Below are 20,259 nucleotides of genomic sequence, written 5' to 3' on the forward strand. Positions count from 1 at the left end.
TCACAGGTGACATTAGATTATGAGAGCTGTAACCTAATAAGTGGATTAATCCACTTGATGGACTAATAATTTAAAGAACTATTGTACTAGGTGGTAACTGTAGGCAGGTAGAGGAAGTAGGTTATTGGGGGTGGGCCTTGGGGACTATATCTTGTCCTTGGCTCCTTGCGCTTTTACTCTGCTTCTTGGATGTCATGAGCTGAACAGCTTTTCTCCATTATACCCGCCTGCCATGACGTTCCACCTCACCTCAGGCCGAGAGTAATTAAATCAGCCAAATATGGACCAAACCTCTGAAACCCTGAGCCCCAAATAAACTTTTCCTCCTCCAAGTTGTTCTGAGCAGGTATTTTGATCACAGTGACGAAAACCTAACTAATACGGTGAGGATGACATCAGTCTGGTGATCACAGGATGGTTTATGGCTATTCTTAGAATCCTCAGGGTGATGCTGTCCTCTCTCTGATCAATAGGTAATGTTTGGAATACACACTCTATGATAAGTTTCTTAAAACATTGTTATCTCCCTTCACTTAATCTAGTCTAAAAATGCAAGTACAGTGCTCAGGACAATTTTCATAAATGAGTGAATTTTCAGTCACTTCAAGATTGTGAGAGAAGATACATAGATTTCCCCAAAACTGGAGAGGGGCAGGCCTGGAGGGAAAAAAAAATGTGGGGGGGGGGGGGAGAAAAGGTGTGAGGACCTTCAGCCCATGGCTTTCAGATTACAGTGAGAGTCTCCTTGGTCCCCCTTTGTCTCTTCCTACCTATACATATATATATATATATATATATATATATATATATATATATATATATTTTTTTTTTTTTTTTTTTTTTTTTAATTTTTTTCTACCATACCTCAATACCAGAGCTTGAAATCAAAGGAAAGGAGTTTCTAGCTGGGTTTTGTGAAATCATCTGACAATAACTCTCAGCTCACGGGGAGATCAGGGCTTGAAACCAACAGAAGGGGTCTTGTCTACCCTGAAGGAAATTTAACTTTAAGAGACAACAGAGGTTCCGGGGATCTGGAGACCAGGAGGGATGCGGAGGAAATCAGAGGGACCCACAGGGCCAGAAGGATGCAGAGGAGCCTAGCTCTGGGGAAGGGGAGTGGGATAAAGGCTTCTATTGGGTTCAAATTGTGATTTAGGGGGATCTAACAGAGAGTTCAAAGTTTTTTGGTTTTTTTTTTGTTTTTGTTTTTGTTTTTGTTTTTTTGCCTTGGCCAAGGAATGTCTTTGAAAAGACATTCTGGAACCTGAATTCTTTTGGATGCTACTATCATGACAATTAAGGCGTGAGGACTACTGGAGGTTTGAAGTTTGTTCCTTTTGTGAACTGAATTTCCTGACCCCGGGGCCAGTTTAGGAAAAGGCTTATTTCAGAGCCAACTCCCACCCTCTTCCCTGTGAATTTCCTCTTTACTGATGGACAACAAAATAAATGGCACGGACAGAGAGACACACACAGCAGTGCCAGTAACAAAACAGATTTCCACCAAGGATATGCTTTTTATTTTTTTTTTAATTGGAACCTTAAGGAGGGTTTCTTAAACCTGGAAAAAAACATTTTGAAAGAAATCAAATTTCCAAACCAATGTTCGATGTACTTACACTCTAATGGGGTTCAGGACACATCACCCTACAATGTGATCATAGGAGACCAGACTTTGTTGCTTCAAAATAGGCCTCTTTAGCACAGGGATTATTTTGAGCTCTGGTTTTCGGAAACTGCAGACACAGGAGAAGCTCTGAAAAATGACTCTTGGGTAAGAGAAATTTCATCTATAAATGAAATTTCCATTTGAAAAAGCTGGGAAGTAGAACAGACAATGGTCTTGGCAATTAGTTGTGGAAAGGGAGAGAAGGAAAGAATATAAACACAAATGATTAAAAAAAAAAAAAGAAAAAGCTGTCTTCCTGCCTGCACCAGGCAGGGGGCACCTGAACCCCCAGATTCTCGTCAGTGGGGGAAGTCTCAGCTTAAATCTGCAGAACCAACCTAACCTGAGTTTTCCTGGCCATCTTCATCTCATTGTCACCTGCCCACGCCCTCCTTTGCTTCGGAAGGTGGTATTTACACCTGCAGTCGTCTAAGCCAGCTCCCCGAGGTCTCTCTTAGGAATAACTCATTTCTATGGGTTATCTCTCCCATGAGCAGAAGGTCAACATGCTATTAAGCCTTTGTGTGTTTTTCTCTCATTAATCTATCTTTGGTTCCAGGGAGCCCCACCTAGGAACTCACCCAAGGGTGAAAGAAAGAATTATTTTTTTTCCTTCTGCCCCCAATCACTGTCAGCCCGTGAGCAGCATTGATTCCCAATGGAGGGCTTTGGCCATGGCAGTGACATCATCACAGTCTCGTGGATCTTGGTGGAGCTCCCAAATCGGCTCTCCAGATGTCACCAAGACAACCTCTCATTAGGTCAGAGCTGAGCTGAGCACTCCCCGCATGAAGACCAAGCTCAGCCTTGCAAAGCTTCGCAGGGTCTTGGAGGAAGAAAGTGGAGGCCAGAATTGACCGAGATTTGCAAGTTTGGTTGAAGGTAGGTCTTTCAGAGGCTGCATCAGCATCGGGTACAGATCAGGACACAACACTCCAGGACTTGTGGAAGCAGCAAGGTGAGCACTGAGAGGCAAAGGAAGGTCGAATGTTTTCTCTGATAAGTGGATGCTGATCCATAACTGATCCGGTGGGGGGTGGAGCATGGGAGGAAAGGAGGAACTTCGCATAGGGCAGAGCTGGGGCGGGGGAGGGGGGTAGGAAAGACGGTGGAATGGGACCGACATGTTACCCTAGGTACGGTATGAACACACAAATGGTGTGACTTTGTGTACAGCCAGAGAAATGAAAAATTGTGCTCCATATGTGTACTATGAATCAACAGGCATTGTGCTGTCATCTATAACAAATTTTTAAAAATAAATAAATTAATTAATTTTTAAGTAAAAGAACCTTAGGATGGGTTTTTTTTTAATATTTATTTTTTAGTTTTAAGTGGACACAATTTACATTTCTGTGGTGCTGAGGATCAAACTCAGTGCCCCAAGCATGCTAGGCAAGCATTCTACCACTGAGCCATAACCCCGGCCCTTAGGATGGGTTTTGAAGAACGTTCTTACAATGAACAAGCAAACCATTTGTCCTGTTGTCGTGGGAATATAAAAGTCATACAAATGAAGACAGAGGAATCGCACAGTCATGTTAATGTGGGCCATAACCAGCCGCTGGGATGCCCAGGGGCCAGTCTAATCGTAGGGGTACAGAGTCTCCATTCTCCCCTCTTTTCTGGCTCTCTCATTTAATTAGAGGATTACATAAAGTCTTTATCGTTTATTTTATAGGTGCAGAAGAGTCATGATTTTACCTTTTCCGAAAATCACCTTTCATCCTAGATACTCCCTAGGACAGTTGGAATCTCCTGGTTATTTATTCAGAACTCGGGGAAATGGGTGGACACACGTCATGGCAACCGGCTGCATGCGCAGGTCCCTGTGGGCGGTGGTGCAGCCTTATCCTTTTAAACCTCCCATCAGCTACGTAGTAGAACCACATCTCATCGCTCGCCCTTTTTGGCTTCTGTTGAGGTTCACAAAACAATTCCCCAAAGTGGGGTCCTTTGACAGCCTGGGCTGGGGGAACAGCCTCAGAATCAATCTCTCTCTGGCCTTCCCCGTTTCTCCCCCAAGCACCGGGAGAGAGGCTCTGAAGCTCCTGTCCCAGAGGGAACGCAACTGTGAAAACACTCCAAGGAGCCAGGAAAGATGAACCAGTGGAGAAAACTGAAAGTCACTATCGCCACGCCCAGGAGCAGAGCTGCCCTTGGCTTTTCTGAGGCCGCTCGAGGGATGACCTGGCAGGACAGCAGGGCCTGTGTGCACAAGTGGCCACCCCCCCGCCCCCAGAGCAGAGGGAACCTTGTCCCAGACTCGGGTCGCTTCTCCTAAAGACCATTTATCACCCCTCCAAAGTTGCCTGCAGGTCTCCATTTCCTGGAGGAGGTAGTGAAGCTTCCTCCAACTGACCCTTTCCTGGAATTTCATATTTTGTGTGACTCCTGTACTCATGTGCACTTTATTTCTTCTACAAATCTGAGCAGCCCATTTCAGGGGACCTTCAGAGGGTAGATGGGAAGTTTCCCTTTACTCCTATACTTCCAACTAGAATACTGTGTCCTCAGACTAAGGCATATCTTTATGGGAGAAGTTCTCCACCTTTTTATGTGCCATGGATGCCTTTGACGGTCTGATCAGAACTGTAAGTCTCTTCTCAAAACAATGTTTTCAAATGCTGGGGAAATGACAACATATAATGAAAAATTATATGTTATTAATTATTATTAAAAAAATATTTTAAAAATTTATAAAAAAACCCAATTATTTTGAAATATTTTCAAAACAATTTTATAAAAACAAGTTACAATAGTTAAGCTATGGAAACAACCTAGGTGCCCCTCAACAGATGATTGGATAAAGAAAATGTGGTACATATACACAATGGAATATTACTCAGCCATAAAGAAGAATGAAATTATGGCATTTGCCCATAAATGGATGGATGTGGAGACTATCTTGCTAAGTGAAATAAACCAGTCCCCAAAAAACCAAAGGTCAAATGTTCACTCTGATACATGGATGCTAACACACAATAGGTGGAGTGGGAGTAGGTAGAATAGAAGCTTATTAGATAAGAAAAAGTGGAATAAAGGGAAGGGAGGGGTATAGGAATAGGAAAGACACTAGAATGAATTGGACATAACATTCCTATGTTCATATATGAATACATGACTAGTGTAACTCCACATCATGTACAACCACAAGGATTGGATCCTAATTAGAATAAGTTAAACTCCTATGTATGTGTAATATGCCAAAATACACTCTTCTGTTGTGTATATCTACAAAGAACAAATAAAAATGTATAACAATAGCCATCTCAGTGCATCTTTAAATTAAACAGCATGTGAAAAATCTGTGGCCATTAGGGATGCCATGTAGAAACCCAAAATCCCTCAGAGGCTAAATCTTAAAGATTCGTCCATATGGAATCGGTCCATAGTACCCAGAATTTGTAGAGTTCTGCAGATTACCAAACACGATCCCTTGCCCCATAACTATGATGGACCATGCTGAGTATTTTGTCTCCTTCCAAACCAATTACTTTTTTACAAATATTGGCTTTTAAATATTTCAGGTTTTTTTGCAATCACAATGTCACCTCATTGGACACCATAAAAATGTTGGCTAAGACTTTCTGCAAAAATAATATCTGAATTTTCTATCACAGGCTCCATTTATGATCCAGAACTCACTATACCACCACAAATGTGTTCCGCCATATTGAATAGTAGAGCCAACAAGTTGAGAAGGTTTTCCCCAGAGTACCATACAGCATAGGTCTAGGTAGCTACCACCACCATTGGTCATGGGTCTGTTCTATATTACCTTCTATTTTTAGGATAGTTGCAGGCCTCCAGAAAAAAAAAAAATCTAAAAAGGGTCTCAAAGCATATTTGGGTGATCCGTGGTTTCAGGATTCTTCTGGCCCCCACAATCCCAGGAAACCCTTGCTCCAGACTCAGGTGGGCTTTGCTCCTGTGGTATTCTGTTATGACAGCCTCAGCAGACCAATAGAGTAGTTCAGAAAAGAAAAATGTTATGGTTTTTTTATACTCAATTTGAAATACAAACCCAGAGTGTCAATTTGTGATTTAAAACAATTAGACCCTGGTGTTGGGGTAGCTTTGATATTATAATGGAACTACCAGAAGATAGTTAGCAGAGCCCTTGTCCCTGTACATCCCCAATCCCACAGCCCATATCCAGGCCAGAATCTCACTAAACGGTCTGACATCCCAACAATGGGGTTCCCAGAGCCATTGACCTTAGCATTTCCCATCTGCCGTTCGTGAGCCTAGTTGCCTACATCATAATTCCAAAAGCAGAAGTCTGGGTTTTGTTTTTCCCAGAAAATAGTACAAAAACTATTCCCAGCAAACATAATAGTGAAAAAAAAAAAAGAGAGAGAGATTAGCCAAAGAATTTCAAAAAGCCAAGAATCAATTGTGTGGTATCATTAAGACTTTGGGTGGTCTCCCCCTCCCTACCCCATTCCTGGTTTCCAGCCCTAAGTACACTTGACTTCAGATATCTTGAAGATCACCAGAAACAGTCCTTGTAGATCATGCGTGAAGTCTTATCTTTTTCTGGTTATGTTTTTATTTCAGAGGTCATCCACGGGCTCCAGGAGGCTCCCGGCATTAATGAACCCTCCTAGGAATTTACAGTAGCAGCTCTCAGCCCCCACATGAGTGCCACTTAGACAGAGATCAGATTTCCTTTTTAAGCCAAAACTTCAATAGCGCACAGATCAGCCAGCGGAACTCTCTTTCCGACTCACAATTTGAACAGAAAGGGGGTCTCACAACAGATCATAAACCTAAATCCCAAGACCACCATTTTCCCATTTCGAAATCCTCCCTAAGCTTGTTTTCCAGCTAATTTCTATTTACTCCATGAAGCATGAAGAAAAGGGAGCTCTTTCCTCTGGGTTAAAATGGATAATGTGTCTTAGGATAATTGTGAAGGTGTTTGATCGATCATTGGCAGTTAAATAATTATTTCCTGAGAGACCCAAGAACTCCTTTCTCTGAACACCAGTGTTGTTATTGTTTGTGACTCAGATGAACTGTTTTGTTGGTAAACTAAAGCCAATAAAATGACCATTTAATAAGTTTGAGGAATTATGTCAAGTTATGAGGTTGAACTTGAGCCCAAAACACCTAACCAAGTTTCTAACAAGACCAGGATTGTGATTCTTTAAAATCAGATCTGGGAGGAGATGATAAAGGTGAACAGACATGACTATGAACCTGGAGGAATCAACCCAAATCAACTTCCTTTCCCAGAAAGAGAGGAGAAGAAAATGGAGAGGAAAATGGCCCCTGAGAACATAATCTGGCTCTTGTTACATGATAATTCCAGTTTCCCAAGGTTTTTGTAAGGCTCAGGACTAAGCAAGTTCTTGGCAGGCTGGAGGGGCCATGATTTGAAAGGAAGTCACAGGAGGTAGACAGAAGCCCCATATGAAGGAGGTGCTTGGCTACCATGACTTTTGAGAAGTCACATGGTCCTTGGGAGGGGTGTGCATGTGTCTGTGAGATTTGGCTAACTGGGAGAACTCCAACGATTACTAACTGGACAATCAGAAGAGAGAGAATCAAAGGGATAAAAAACCCTGGTGTGGAGACTTCCAAGACCTCACTTGGGTTCCCATAATCACCATGGACTACACCACGGGGGCTTAGGGTATCAAGAGTCTGCCAATTCTACACACCCCACTGTGTCCCAATCTATACCAAATCCACTACACCACAGGGCAACTGTGGACTGACCACGGCAGCCATGCTCTTTGGTGATTTGCCTCAATAACTCAGACTTACGAAATGGATCCACTTGGAGAAAAGAGGTCAATCCTGGGGGTGGTAAAGGTTATCTGAAAAGTCGAACACAGAGAACACAACAGAGAAAGAATGTGCTCAGAGAGGGCTTAACCTAAGAGAAAGGGCTGATGTCGGGCAGTGGGGATGCCTACCTGAGACCAATATCATAGGAAGCTTTTGCCACCTGCAAGCTTTTCCCTAGGATGAGACTCTCAATGATCAGCACACGGTTTTCAAGTGTGCCCTGTTTGTAAGTCCTCGATCCTGCACACAATTCAGAAGCTCCTGAAGAGCATGGAACAGTCAGACTTTGCAGAATAAAGGAGAGGGCAGGCACAGGATGCATGGCGTCTGCCAATCTCATCCCTCCACTGCCATTAATGAGAACAGAGCAGCATCCAAGCAAGGGTTCAGTCTCCCGTCACTGCCAGCAGGGACAAGCATGGGTGGAGATTGGCAGAGGACTACAGGACACTAGTCCTTACTCTGGAGCTAGTAAGAGACAACTTATCCCCTGTTTACACCCATCTTCTTTTTCCAAAACCAATGAAGAAGATGATTCCTTAAGAGAGAAAGAAGGCAAAAAGCTAGAACTTCATATTCTAACTGCTTAGAAAATTCTTTAGGAACTTCTGAGACTCTATCTCTTTAACATCTTCTATGGCTAATAAATGGCTCACTGTGATGCAAGAAGTGAATGCAAGCAAGCATCTGGAATGTAGCTGACCGTTCGGGGATGCTGTTGGGTTTTGCTTTACATCACTGAGGGCTAGCAACCTCTTTTCCATTCCTTCCTCATCCATTTTAAGCTTCATCTCCTCATATATCCACCACTACAATATTCTCCTAACCCACCACCTTTTGTGTTTCCTCATTGCAAATCATCCTATATTTCCATGCCAGAATTTCTTAAAGTGACACTCTATACACACACACACACACACACAACCACCACAACAACAACACCTCCTGATTTTTCCTGGAACTTTCCAGATTTTTATCACTGAAAGTCTTGTGTTCAGGAAATCTCTCATTCTCCAGGAAAACTGAGGACAGCTGGTCAACCTAACCAAACACAAACACATGCCCCCTCCTTCTCATACACACACACACACACACACACACACACACACACTTGACTACAGTACTACATATGTGTAGCAGGTACTCAATTAACATGGTTGGGTGGATGGAGGGAGGGATGGTTGGATGGGAAGAAGAAATAGGCTAACCCAGGAAAAAACTGATACTCATCCTTCTAGAAGGTTGTAAAATGTGATGGAGGGAGATTGTTTTGTTTGTTTTATTCCATTTCGCTTAGTATTTCATGGGTTAGTCTGTGGCCCACCTGAGTGCAGAGTTTCTAGGAAGCAAAGTCATCCCAGTGCCCAGGAAAAAGAGCAGCACACTCCAGAGGGAGAATAAAAAGTTTCTGTCAAGAGACCCAAGACATTATTGTCCCTCTAAACCACAGCCTGTGTGGATGAGGTGGGGAGAATGATAAAGGAACCCTGGGATTCAGAGAGAGATCCAGGAGTAACCTCCTGCAAGGAAAACAGAATGCCAACAAGGTGGGCCACCACTTGGTGACCGACACAGAAAATCAGTGTCTGCAGCCCACACCCCTGCTCAGGATTAGTGGCTCCAGTTCTCGGGAGGGGGGATCCCAGGGCAGACATGGGGAACTGCTTCTTTGGGCCACACAAACAGTGACTATGATTTTAAAATGCCTGGGTTTCCTCATGGAAGTAATCTACCCAGTCACACAAAATGACAAGACCGTGTGACATCAGCTCATGTGGACACCAAGCCTGAGTCCTGGAACAGGTGTGTCTCTATCACTCATGTATGTGCATACACAGACACACACACACACACCAAAAAAAACCCACAGGAGGCAGGATTTATATATGTTGTCTGTCAACATATATAAATGTGAGGTGTCCCCGAAAAACTCACGTGTGAGACAATGCAAAGAGGTGTAGAGGAGAAATGATTGGGTTGCGAGAACCTTAACCCAATCGGTGAATTAATCATCTGATGGAATTCAGTGAGTGGCCATTGAGGGCAGGTAGGGTGTGGCAGGGGGAGGTGGGGCACCGGGACCTGGCTCTAGGGTATATATTTTGTATCCAACAAGTGGAGTCTTTTTTTTTCTCTGCTTTCTGATGATCACCATGTGAGCTGCTTCCCTCCCCCACACTCTTCTGCCATGATGTTCTGCTTCACCTCGAGCCCTGAGGAATGGAGCCTGCTGTCCATGTACTGAGACTTCTGAAACCATGAGCCCTTAATTCCTCCTCTACAATTGTTCTGGTCAGGTCTTTAAGTCACAGCAACCAAAAAAAAAACAAGCTGACCAAAACACAGACTTAATCTTTTGCCTGAAGACCTCAACAGAGGGAGCCGTTGCAAGAAACTAACTCCTGAGTTGTGCAATGTGGTAACAGCCCATCAGACTGTGTGGTTTAATAAATAAATCTCAGATGGGTTCACTGGAAGTCATCTGTGTTTAATTTGGGAATGGAATTAGGATTATACGTTGGCTAACTGGTAGTGAGTGGTGAAAGTTGACATTCATAGTAGATATCCAACAATATTTGTTGGATATCTACTATTAGTGGTAGTGACCTTGATCACAATATCTCTGACCATGAATTTAACTCTGAGATATGCCCACAGGATAAAAATCATCTCTCTACCAAAAGTCTACCAGTGTCACTGGGCAGACAGACTGAGTCTGGCCAGTCCTAAAGATGACTCTGTGCCAACTCTTAGGACTATACAGATAAACTAATTTCAAATTGTGTTTGCATATTTGGAAACTGAGTATTTTCAAAGAAACTGATAATTTAACGAATTAACTAAATGGTCTTAAAACAGTCTGCGTGAATAGATACCACACGTTACCCCCACAAAGGACAACAGTAATCCGGCAATTTCTAGCCTGAGCCAAGTAAATAACTAGGTAAATATAGATCCTAACACTGATAAATCCAGTGGTCACAAAATTGTGGTATCAAGTGGTTGGTTTTACAGTAAGTGGGTAGATCTCTGAGGTTTCCAACAACAAAATTAAACTAATGACTTCATGGGCCAGAAATATCTTATAATTTACATAATTACTGCCCTAATGTAGACCTGAGTAGGTCTCTTTCTTTTCATCCACGTGGACATTCACTCCGCCCTTACATCCTCCAGCCCTCATAACTAGATGGCAACTCCGTTTTATTCTTGTTGAGGGCCTGCTTGTGTTAAGGACAATCTTCACCTGAGGCTACAAAGATAATGACGATAATCGTAATTGCTATTTGATCACATTCATTTTACAGATGAGGAAACTGAGACTCAAGTTACCTCAGCTGGTTGCAAAGTAATAATGGCAAAGCTGGCGTTTAGAGAAGGACCCGGTGACCCCACAGAGTCCGTGGTCAGAACCAGTATCACATGCTCCTACCCTCAGAGGACTTGCACCCCATTTCTGGATCCACAGAAGGTCTCTCCTCCTGCACCTTCACCCCAAGCTAGGACTGCTCAGTCCCCACCCTGCTCCTCTCTGCCTTATGTTCTTCACTGAGAGCCAGAGACCCGGCCCCAACACCAAGATGGGCCCTGCTTGACTCCAGCCAACTTCCCTCCAGGAACGCAGACTGCAGCTCCCCAGCATTCAGGCCCCTCGTGCCCAACCTCAAGGCAGTACGCAGCAATGAAGAAGAGCTGACGGCTTGAATCCCTTCTCTGATGCTGTGATATTATCTCCCCTTAAAGTTGAATGAGATAATCCAGGTAAAGTGCTCAGGACAAGGCTTGTCTCCTGGGGGCTCCCATTGGCTTTGGTTCTCCCAAGATTATTCTTGGCCAGAAAGATTACACCACCCTCCATGGATTGCACTGGGGATGCTTTACTTGATGGGCACACCCCTGGGTTGCTAGGCACTGCCCTGCCCTATATCTTCCTCTGAAACTGAGCCAGTTTCCCTGCCTACTTGATGTTGGCCAAGGGGACAGGGCTCTGCTTTCCCCCTGGTAGTCTTGCAGGGCCTCAGGATGCCTGTTTCTCAGGATGCCCACTTCAGAACCACACTGTTCAGTAGAATTTTCTGGGGTGATAAAACTGTTCTAAATCTATGCTGTCCAAAATGGAAGCCCATAGCCATAAGTAGCTATTAAGGACCTGAAATGTGGTTAGTATAAGTAAGGAATAGAATTTTCATTATTTTCAATCATTTTAATTTCATTCACTACATGTGGCTGTGGCTAGTGACGATCAGCTTGGACAGGGCATGCCCAGCTAGATGTGCTCCTTGTCTCTCTGCTCCCAGTCTCTGCATCACATGGGGTTGTTTAGCCACTCACCATGAGGACCCGCCCCACAGGTAACTCACCACACACCCACAGCCTCTCATAGACGAGCCCGTGATTGCATCTAATGCATTTGCCTCAACATTGAGAAGCCGTCTTCCAGGTAAAGACCACTTTAGGGGTCACTGGAAGGTGAGGAGGAAGCAGATGGCAGTCTAACAGTGGGACTGTAGCAGGCAGAGCTAAAAAGAGGTGTATATAATTACACACCCCAGAGCCGAGAGGATTAGAAGTGCTACAGAAGTGAATGTCAGGCAACATGATATTCTACAGGTGTGAAAGGAGCATGGCTACAGAGTTGACCAGCACTCTCTAAATCAAAAATATCTGCTGCCAGAAAAAAAAGAGAGAGAGAGAGAGAGAGAGGTGAATACTAGTCAATGGGATCAGAGAGATGTGTAGAGAGACCTGCAGGTCATACTTACAAAACTCACTGCCCACACACTGCTCAGAAGGTTGGATAAATTATCAAATAAATGTATGATTTAAATTGTAAAGAAACATTGGAAAAAATTCAAAATTTCACAGATGAGAAAACAGAGGCTTAGAAAGGTTATGTTATTTACTCAAGTTCATACAATTTACAACGGAAGCAGGACACCCAGGCAGAGAGGCTCCAGGGTCCCCCACTCAGTGGTCCAGGATTCACAAGAGGGGTGAGGCAAAGATAGCAAAAGAGGTCATTCTAATGATCCAGGCATCAAGTGAGAAGAAAAGTACAGAATCAAAGCAATTTTACTATCTGGGGTTTGTAGGACCCAAGAACAGGAGCGAAGGATTCTGAAGTGGGGATCTGACTTAAGGATGATGAGCTGGGTCCCTGAAGTGTTGGTCTGTAGATTGCAATAATTTAACTAAGTGGAAATGATCAAAAGTCCGTTGGAGACACTGAAGTAAAACTATGAAGGGACATTAGGGCAGGAGGCATAAATATCAGTTGTAGGAGTATTACAACATGGACAAAATCTCAAAAGCATAGACTATAAAGAGAAAGTAGCAAAAGCCAAAGTATCACCAGAGTAGAGACATTGGCAGAAAACTGTCTTTAATTGTTCAGCATGTGTCACTTTTGCTAGGTAGATGTGCATTCAGTATTTCACCTCATTAGCCACACCATAAACCTGTCAAAGAGGTGACAAGAGAGCAAACCTTTGCCTTTTGCCTTCCAACATTTATTCTCTTTTTTTTTTCTATCAAACTACAACAATTTGGGTTTGATCAAAATCCTCCAGCACTTCAGCACAAGGACCAGTCATGTGACCTAACCTAAGCCAACCCACACCTTCCATTCCCCTAGCCACAGTGATTGGTTCAGGGATAGATGCAAGAGCCAATCAGTTTCAATGGAACACAGACTTTTGCTGGAGAAGCTACAACTGTCTTGTTACCCTTTGAAGCCCTAGATGAATACCCTAGATGATTTTTGAGTCCTGAATCAAAATATGCCTACATGGGAACCCACAACCTTTTCTCTCACATCAGACAGTAAATTCCATTTAGAATGAGTCTTCTAGCCTTTGCAACAAAGGGATTCCTACTTGATTCAGAAATGTTCATATTTCAGCTAAAGCAAACTAGATTCCAAGAGCTTAGCTAATTTGTCTAAATTCATGTATCTATTAAATAATCAAGCCAAGATTTGAAGTCACTTCTTTATTTCAGCTCGAGAAGCTGGCAAGTGAGAAAAGCTAGATTTTCCCCCCCTTTTATGTGTTCTTTTTAGTCATACATAACATTAGGATTCATTTTGACAGAATTATATAAGCATGGGATATAATTTGCTCTAATTCAGTCCCAAATACTTCCCCTCTCCCTCCTCTCCTCCCTCTCTCTTTCCTTCCCTCTACTCTACTGATCTTTCTGCTATTTACTTTTCAGGGCTATTTTTTTATATTGCAATGGGACACACAGAAAAAAATAAAGACACCACAGAAAGATGAAGCCAAGAAAGAACAAGTGAAGAACAGTGTAAATGAGATACACCGTTAGTGACTTTTTTGGGTTCTGGAAATCTGAGATTTTTCTGGTTGCTCCAATCTCTCCCAGTGCCTCAGCAAGAAAGGAGATCAAGGATGTGTCTACCTGGTTACCTGGTAGACTATTTTAAACTCCAGCTATTTATACAGCATTAAATTGAAATCATTTTAAGCATAATATCTGTTCACCAATTTGCTAAAATAGCGACCTTGGCTATCTATGAGGTCGTAATTTGCATCTCCTTGTTGAGAACAATCCTTAGTGCCAGGAAATTATAGAAAACAAACCTAGACACACAAAGATGCTCGGTTTTTAGAATTACACCACCATGAAATTATTCAGCCTTTCCCACCAAAATAATGTGAGCACACATTCCAGAGGAGAAGAGGGGACTGATGTGTCCCTTTGTGGCAGCCCTCCAAGGGTAGTCAATTTTTGAAGTTCTATGTTTTCCATTTCCTGCCGACGTTGCATTCGCCATCATACATCTGTTTATCTTCATATAGAAATATTTAGGCATTTATCAATTAAACCACTTATTGCAACAAATCTACTAGTGAAATCAATTCTTTGGTTTCATGCACCATCTGCATCTTGCAGCTTCTCTCACACTCAGCTCACTGACCAACACCCCAGGTGTTAGAGAGTCAGAGAAGCTGAGATAACAATGACGCAGAACAATGGATTAGTGCTTTCTGCTTGCCAGACACCTGTTCTGGGTGTTCTGCAAACATTAACCATTTAATTATCACAACTGCCTGTTTATTAGGTAGTATTCCTATTCCCCACTTACCATCAGAACACCGAATCTCAAGATACAAAGTGACTTGTCCAAGCTCCCATCAGCTGTGAGGGGCTGAGTTAGGTTTTGGTTTTAATAGCTGACTCTTGACCACTCAGCTATATGCCTCTCAAGTCCATCAGCCCTTAACATAGAATCCCACCTGTCATCTGAGGACTGTAATAAAGAATGTTTTTAAAAGAGATGGGGAGGTATGCGTTGGACACAGACTTTAGGGGTAACTCAGGAGGATCTATCAAAATTCTGTATGCTTATCCCTATAACCTGGCAATTCCATTTTTAGGCATCCCTCCTCGTGAAAGACTGGCTGAGGGACAAGGTACACACAGGATACTAAAATTGATACTGAGACTCTTTAACTCTGGCACACCCAGACAGTGGATCGGCATTGAACCATTATAAAGAACAAGGTCAATGATTATGTGTAACATGGAAAATTCTCTAAGGTATGAGTAAGTGAAAAGGGAAAGTTGCAGAAGGATTTGTACAGGTATGTGGTGGGAAGGATAGTAGAAAAATCAGACATTATTACCCTAGGAGTCTACATCCTGTAGAACCAGAAGAATGAGAAATTATACTCCACTATATATGATGTATCAAAGTGCATGCTACTGTCATGTATGATTAATTAAAATAAATTTTTTAAAATTTTAAATCAGAAAAGAAGGACTTGTGCAGGACTAGGCAGGATTTAGACATTTAGGTTGAAAACAACATAAAACTATATTTTTTGTCAACATAAACTATATTTATACAGTAGTCTCTGTGGCAAACAGCAGTAGAGATTTTGGCATTTGATGATGGTTGATGTCCCAAGAGACACCTGAGAGACCAGATAATAGACATTACACTCAGTCACCAGGAGGGAAAACAGGGACAGTTACATTGAGGGTGTAGGAAAATGCCTTTCTTTATCCAAGATGCTAGAGAAACTAGAAAAATTGATCTGCAGGATAACATGGCGACATTGGGGGATGTGTTAGTCAGCTTTTCATGGCTGTGAAAATATTTGACATGAACAACTCAAAAAGAAAAGATTCATTTTGACTCACAGTTTCAGAGAGATGGTCCTTGGTCAACTGGCTCCATTGCTTTGGGCCTGAGGCACAGAATACATGGAGAAAGGACATGGCAGACAGAAGCTGCTGGCAGCCAGCAGGCAGAGAAAGAGACAGGAAAGAGCTGGAGACAAGATATAGTCCCTGAGGGCATGCCCCTGGGGACCCACTCCAAACAGGTTCCATCCCCAGTAGTTTCCACCACCTTCCAATAATCCATTCAGCTGTGAATCCCTCAGTGGGTTAACCCATTGATGAGATTAGAGCTGATCACTTCCCAAAGCCCCACCTCTGAACCCTGCTACACTGGGAACCAATCCTTCAACACCTGAATCTTTGGGGGGTGGGAGACGACACATTCCAATCTAAACAATAACAAGAGGTAGAGCATGGAATATGGAATAATGATAATCCTAAACTGGTTCTTTGCTTTGATTGCTCAAAAGACTGACTGCATCCCACACACAGATGACTCATATGGCTTAAAGTCACTCAGTGAATTAGGGACTGAGCTGACACCAGGCTGTCTAGTAAGTACCAAACCGCTCCAATCTCAACTTGTCTCTGAGTTGTTGATCTTTAAATTGCATTCCAAGTGACTTCAAAGAGAATCTTCATCTCTGACACAAATTGCACAAACAAATTAGGACCCAGGTGACCAGACTCCCAGAAACCCTTCCCTAGTGCCCAAAGAGTACAGGTGTGCTGTTTTCAATAAAGAGTCTTCATCGTGCAAGTTGTGTATGAGTTTTTATTTCAAATTCTTGCTATTTTTCTCTGTTTCTGTTTTATTGAAGCACCCACCAATAAGTATCATTTTAAAATAATACTGCTTTTCCTGTGCTGTCTGCAACTATTCTGGCACATTCCGTCATCCATTCCCTCTAGTGTGCTCTGTATACCTTGCTTCTTGCTATCTAAACTTGCAAGGTCCAGCAGCTGGAACTTGGAGTTGAGTCCGATTACTGCGGGGATGCTGCCCCCTGCAGGTCACCGCCATGAATGGCCTCTTAAGAGAGAAGCCTGATTCTAGATACTGTCAATTACATTGTAACAGCTATTGTGCTCCAACTCCTTTATGTAGATTATCTCTTTTCATTCTCACGACAAGCCTATGAGGTTAAGAACTATTATCCTCTTCATTTTTTAGAGGAGAAATATGAGTTCCAGAGGGGTAACCTGTCCAAATAAACTGCAGAAACAAGGTTTCAAAACAGGCTGTCTCTCTGCAGCATCTGCCCTACTAACACTATGTTATACTCCCTCCCAGAGAAGGTAATAACAATTTTTGAGCAGCTGTACCATGACAGTCATCCTTTCACTTAATCTGTCAGCCAAAATTAAATTAACTAGGAAAAAAAAAACTGACTTACTTTGGGTCATGTCCACAGCATTGGATTCATCTGGGTGGTGCTCAGATCTCCCTGTGGGAAGCCTTTGTTGGAAGGTGCAATTGATTGACAGCCACCAACTGCTGCACCCTCTAAATAGCTGCAGCATTTGCACCAAGGCCAGGCTCTCTGTGGGGCTCTCCCAGCCAGTGAGCGAGCATTTCTGAGGAGCTTAGGACTCCTAGAAGGGCAGCCCTTGCTTGGAGGCTCCCTGTGGGCCTGGTAAGGTTCTCAGAGCTGCACTGACAACCTCTCTACTTCCTGCCCTCACTTGGCAGGTGTCAGAGCTGCATTGTGGCCTGAGGGTCTCCAACCCACACCTGCTCCCTTCTCCTTCATCCTTCACAGATAATGTGGCAATTTGGGGATCCAGGCAGGTGACTCAGACCCTGATCTTATGCTCACGTTGCTTGCGTAGAGTGGAGGTTTCATGAATATCAGTGGCTCTAGGGCAGGATAAACAACCATGAGGATCAGCAATACAGAGGGAAGAAGTCTGGGATTTATAGTCAGAAGTCCTGAACCAGAGTCTTGCAGCTGCCATCTTGGGCAAGTTACTTCTTACCTAGTCCTGGTGTGTGGTATGAATTCCCCCTCCAAAATTCACGTTGAAATTTAATTGCTATTGTAAGAGTGTTGAGAGGTGGGACTCCTGTAAGGTGATTAGGGGACGTGGCCCTCATGAATAGATTCATGCTGTTCGCATGGAAGTGGATCAGTTGTGACAGTGGGCTCTGATAAAAAGCCCACCCCCTCTCCCAGACAGGCTGTCTTGCCATTTGGAGGCCTCCACCATGTTGTGATGCAGCACGAGGATCCTCACAGATGCCAGCACCATGCTCTGAGATTTTCCATCCACCAGAGCCATGAGCCAAAGAAGTTCCTAGTCTTGGTCCTCTGTTATAGCAGCACAAAACTGACCAAGACACTTGGTTTCCATGTGTGCAAACGAAAACCAGTAGAGTACCAGATCCTAGCCACAAGTTACATGCTTTTGTGGCTAAGGAAGTGTCGCACTTAGGTGGACCTGGGTTCAATTCTAGGCTGGATTAACTTGAGCAAGGGATTTAGCTTTTCTGCAATTCCATTTCTTCATCTGTAAAGGGGCACATGAACACACATTTTGTGGTGTGACTGTGACAATTAAGAGTGACATGTATGTGAAGAGTCTGTTTATAATAAATCTGAAATGCATGGCAGCTGTGCTCCAAACCCTTCTAGTAAACATAAAGAGAGATCATCTAAGGGGAAGTGTTTTATAAGGACTACTAGACAGGCAGAGGTCAGTTACTGCTGTTATTAAAAATGTCACAAAGGAGAATGGAATTGAGGGGTCTGAGATTCAAAGAAGAGGGAGGATTGGCAAAACTGAGGAAGAGGGGGTCTGGGAAAGGTCGAGGTGGAGGTGAAGATCATGGGGAATGGCAAAGGCAAGAGGGTGCAGGGTCTACTCACAAACCTGTCTGGAGCCCATTCCCTCAAGGGCCTGCTGGGAGAGGACAAGTGGGTCTGATGAAAGTCCCCAGCACAACGTGTTAGTGGGAAGGATGGTGGAGGAGGTGGGGAACGAGCCTCAGCCATCCCAGGCCCTAAGGAGCTCACTGAGGAATGTATAATGACATCAAGGAACAAGACACACACAGCGGACACAGCTAAATAGCATCCAAGGTACTGGGGGAGTAGAGACAATGGTAATGTGGCTACAAAACCCCAAGAGCACTTGCCTAGGGAAGGGGGTTGGGGTGAGGGCTGGGAGAAGGGAACTTGGCTCAGACAGAGGACAGCTGTAACAGGGTGGTGGCACAGTCACAGCAGACAGCTCTTTATATGTGTATCCACTTTCCAGCAAATGCCCACATGCATTCAGACGACTGCCATGCTGCTGAGGGGGGCTAGAACCACGGCTGCCCCTTCAGCTGGCTCAGCCGATCCCCCTCCTCCCTCACCAACAGGGGGGAATGACTGTAACTGGCACCGGTTTAAAAGCGCCGCATGCAGCCACATCAATGTTTACAGCAGGACAATTCACAGTAGCTGAACTGTGGCACCAGCTGGATGCCCTTCAGGAAGTGAATGGATAAAGACCCTGTGGTATACATACACAATGGAATATCACTCAGCATTAAAAGAGAATAAAATCATGGTATTTGCAGGTAAATGGATGGAGTTGGAGAACATCATTGTAAGTGAAGTAAGCCAATCCCCAAAAACGAAAGGCTGGATGTTCTCTCTGATATGTGGAGGCTGATCCACAGTGAAGGTCGGACGGCAGGGAGCATGGGAGGAATGGAGGAACTCTGGATAGGACAGAAGGGAGGGGGAGAAGAGAGGGGGCACCGGGGTAAGAAAGATGGTGGAATGAGATGGACGTCATTACCGTAAGTACATGCATGAAGACACAGAATGGTGTGACTCTACTTTGTGTACAACCACAGATGTGAAAAATTGTGCTCCATATGTGTACTATGAATTAAAGTGCATTCTGCTGTCGTGTGTAACAAATTAGAATAAATAAATAATTTTTTTTTAAAGTGATGCATGGTGACACTGGTGTTCCTGTGTGGGAGCTCAGCAAAGGGGAAGCCTCGTGCTGAGCCCGCAGGCAGCATTTCTTCACACCTCCCTGCGAGGTGTGTCCACTTAGCTGACTCCACACAAGCACTATGCATGCCATCACTTCACCCTCTCCTGGGTGACCATGGCTGGCTCTTTCCTTAGACTGCATACTCCTTGCAGCAAGCTTTACTCTTGGGAGGTACTGATGTGTGGGATGAACGAATAAATAAACCAAAGAGTGACTTCCAGAGCTCAGTTAAATCCCATTACCTTATAGGTAGACTCAATGCTCTTGTGTCCAGGGTTTCCAAGAGGGACTCAGTTCAAAGCAGATGGCGGAATGTCCCCTCGTGTGTTAGCTCTATGGCCATGGCCAAATGCTTAGCAAAGTAGAACTGATGATACCCACCTCAGGAGTTGATGTGAGGTGTAAGTGTAGGTAATTCAGGTAAACTTCAACCACCCGACTGCCACCGAGCCCTGAGGAAATTCTACTGAAATTCACAAAACATTGGGAAGGTGTGGACTTCTTGAAAAGGCCAGCCAGAGAGAAAACTGTGTTTCCCTCATGGAGATGAAGGTGAAACAGAGACAGCAAACCTGGGCACAAAACACAAGAACTTATGTCCTGATAAGTATAAAAAATCTTGGTTAATAGCTTCC

The 20,259-nt window shown here is 43.7% G+C and overlaps 1 pseudogene; it reads right to left on the bottom strand.

Moving 5' to 3' along the window:
- Positions 1-4,955: 4,955 nt before the first annotated feature.
- Positions 4,956-5,403, bottom strand: LOC114092523 (mitochondrial inner membrane protease subunit 1 pseudogene; annotated as a pseudogene).
- Positions 5,404-20,259: the final 14,856 nt, after the last annotated feature.

Source organism: Marmota flaviventris, chromosome 3 (assembly GCF_047511675.1).
Source record: "Marmota flaviventris isolate mMarFla1 chromosome 3, mMarFla1.hap1, whole genome shotgun sequence".
Taxonomy (NCBI): domain Eukaryota; kingdom Metazoa; phylum Chordata; class Mammalia; order Rodentia; family Sciuridae; genus Marmota; species Marmota flaviventris.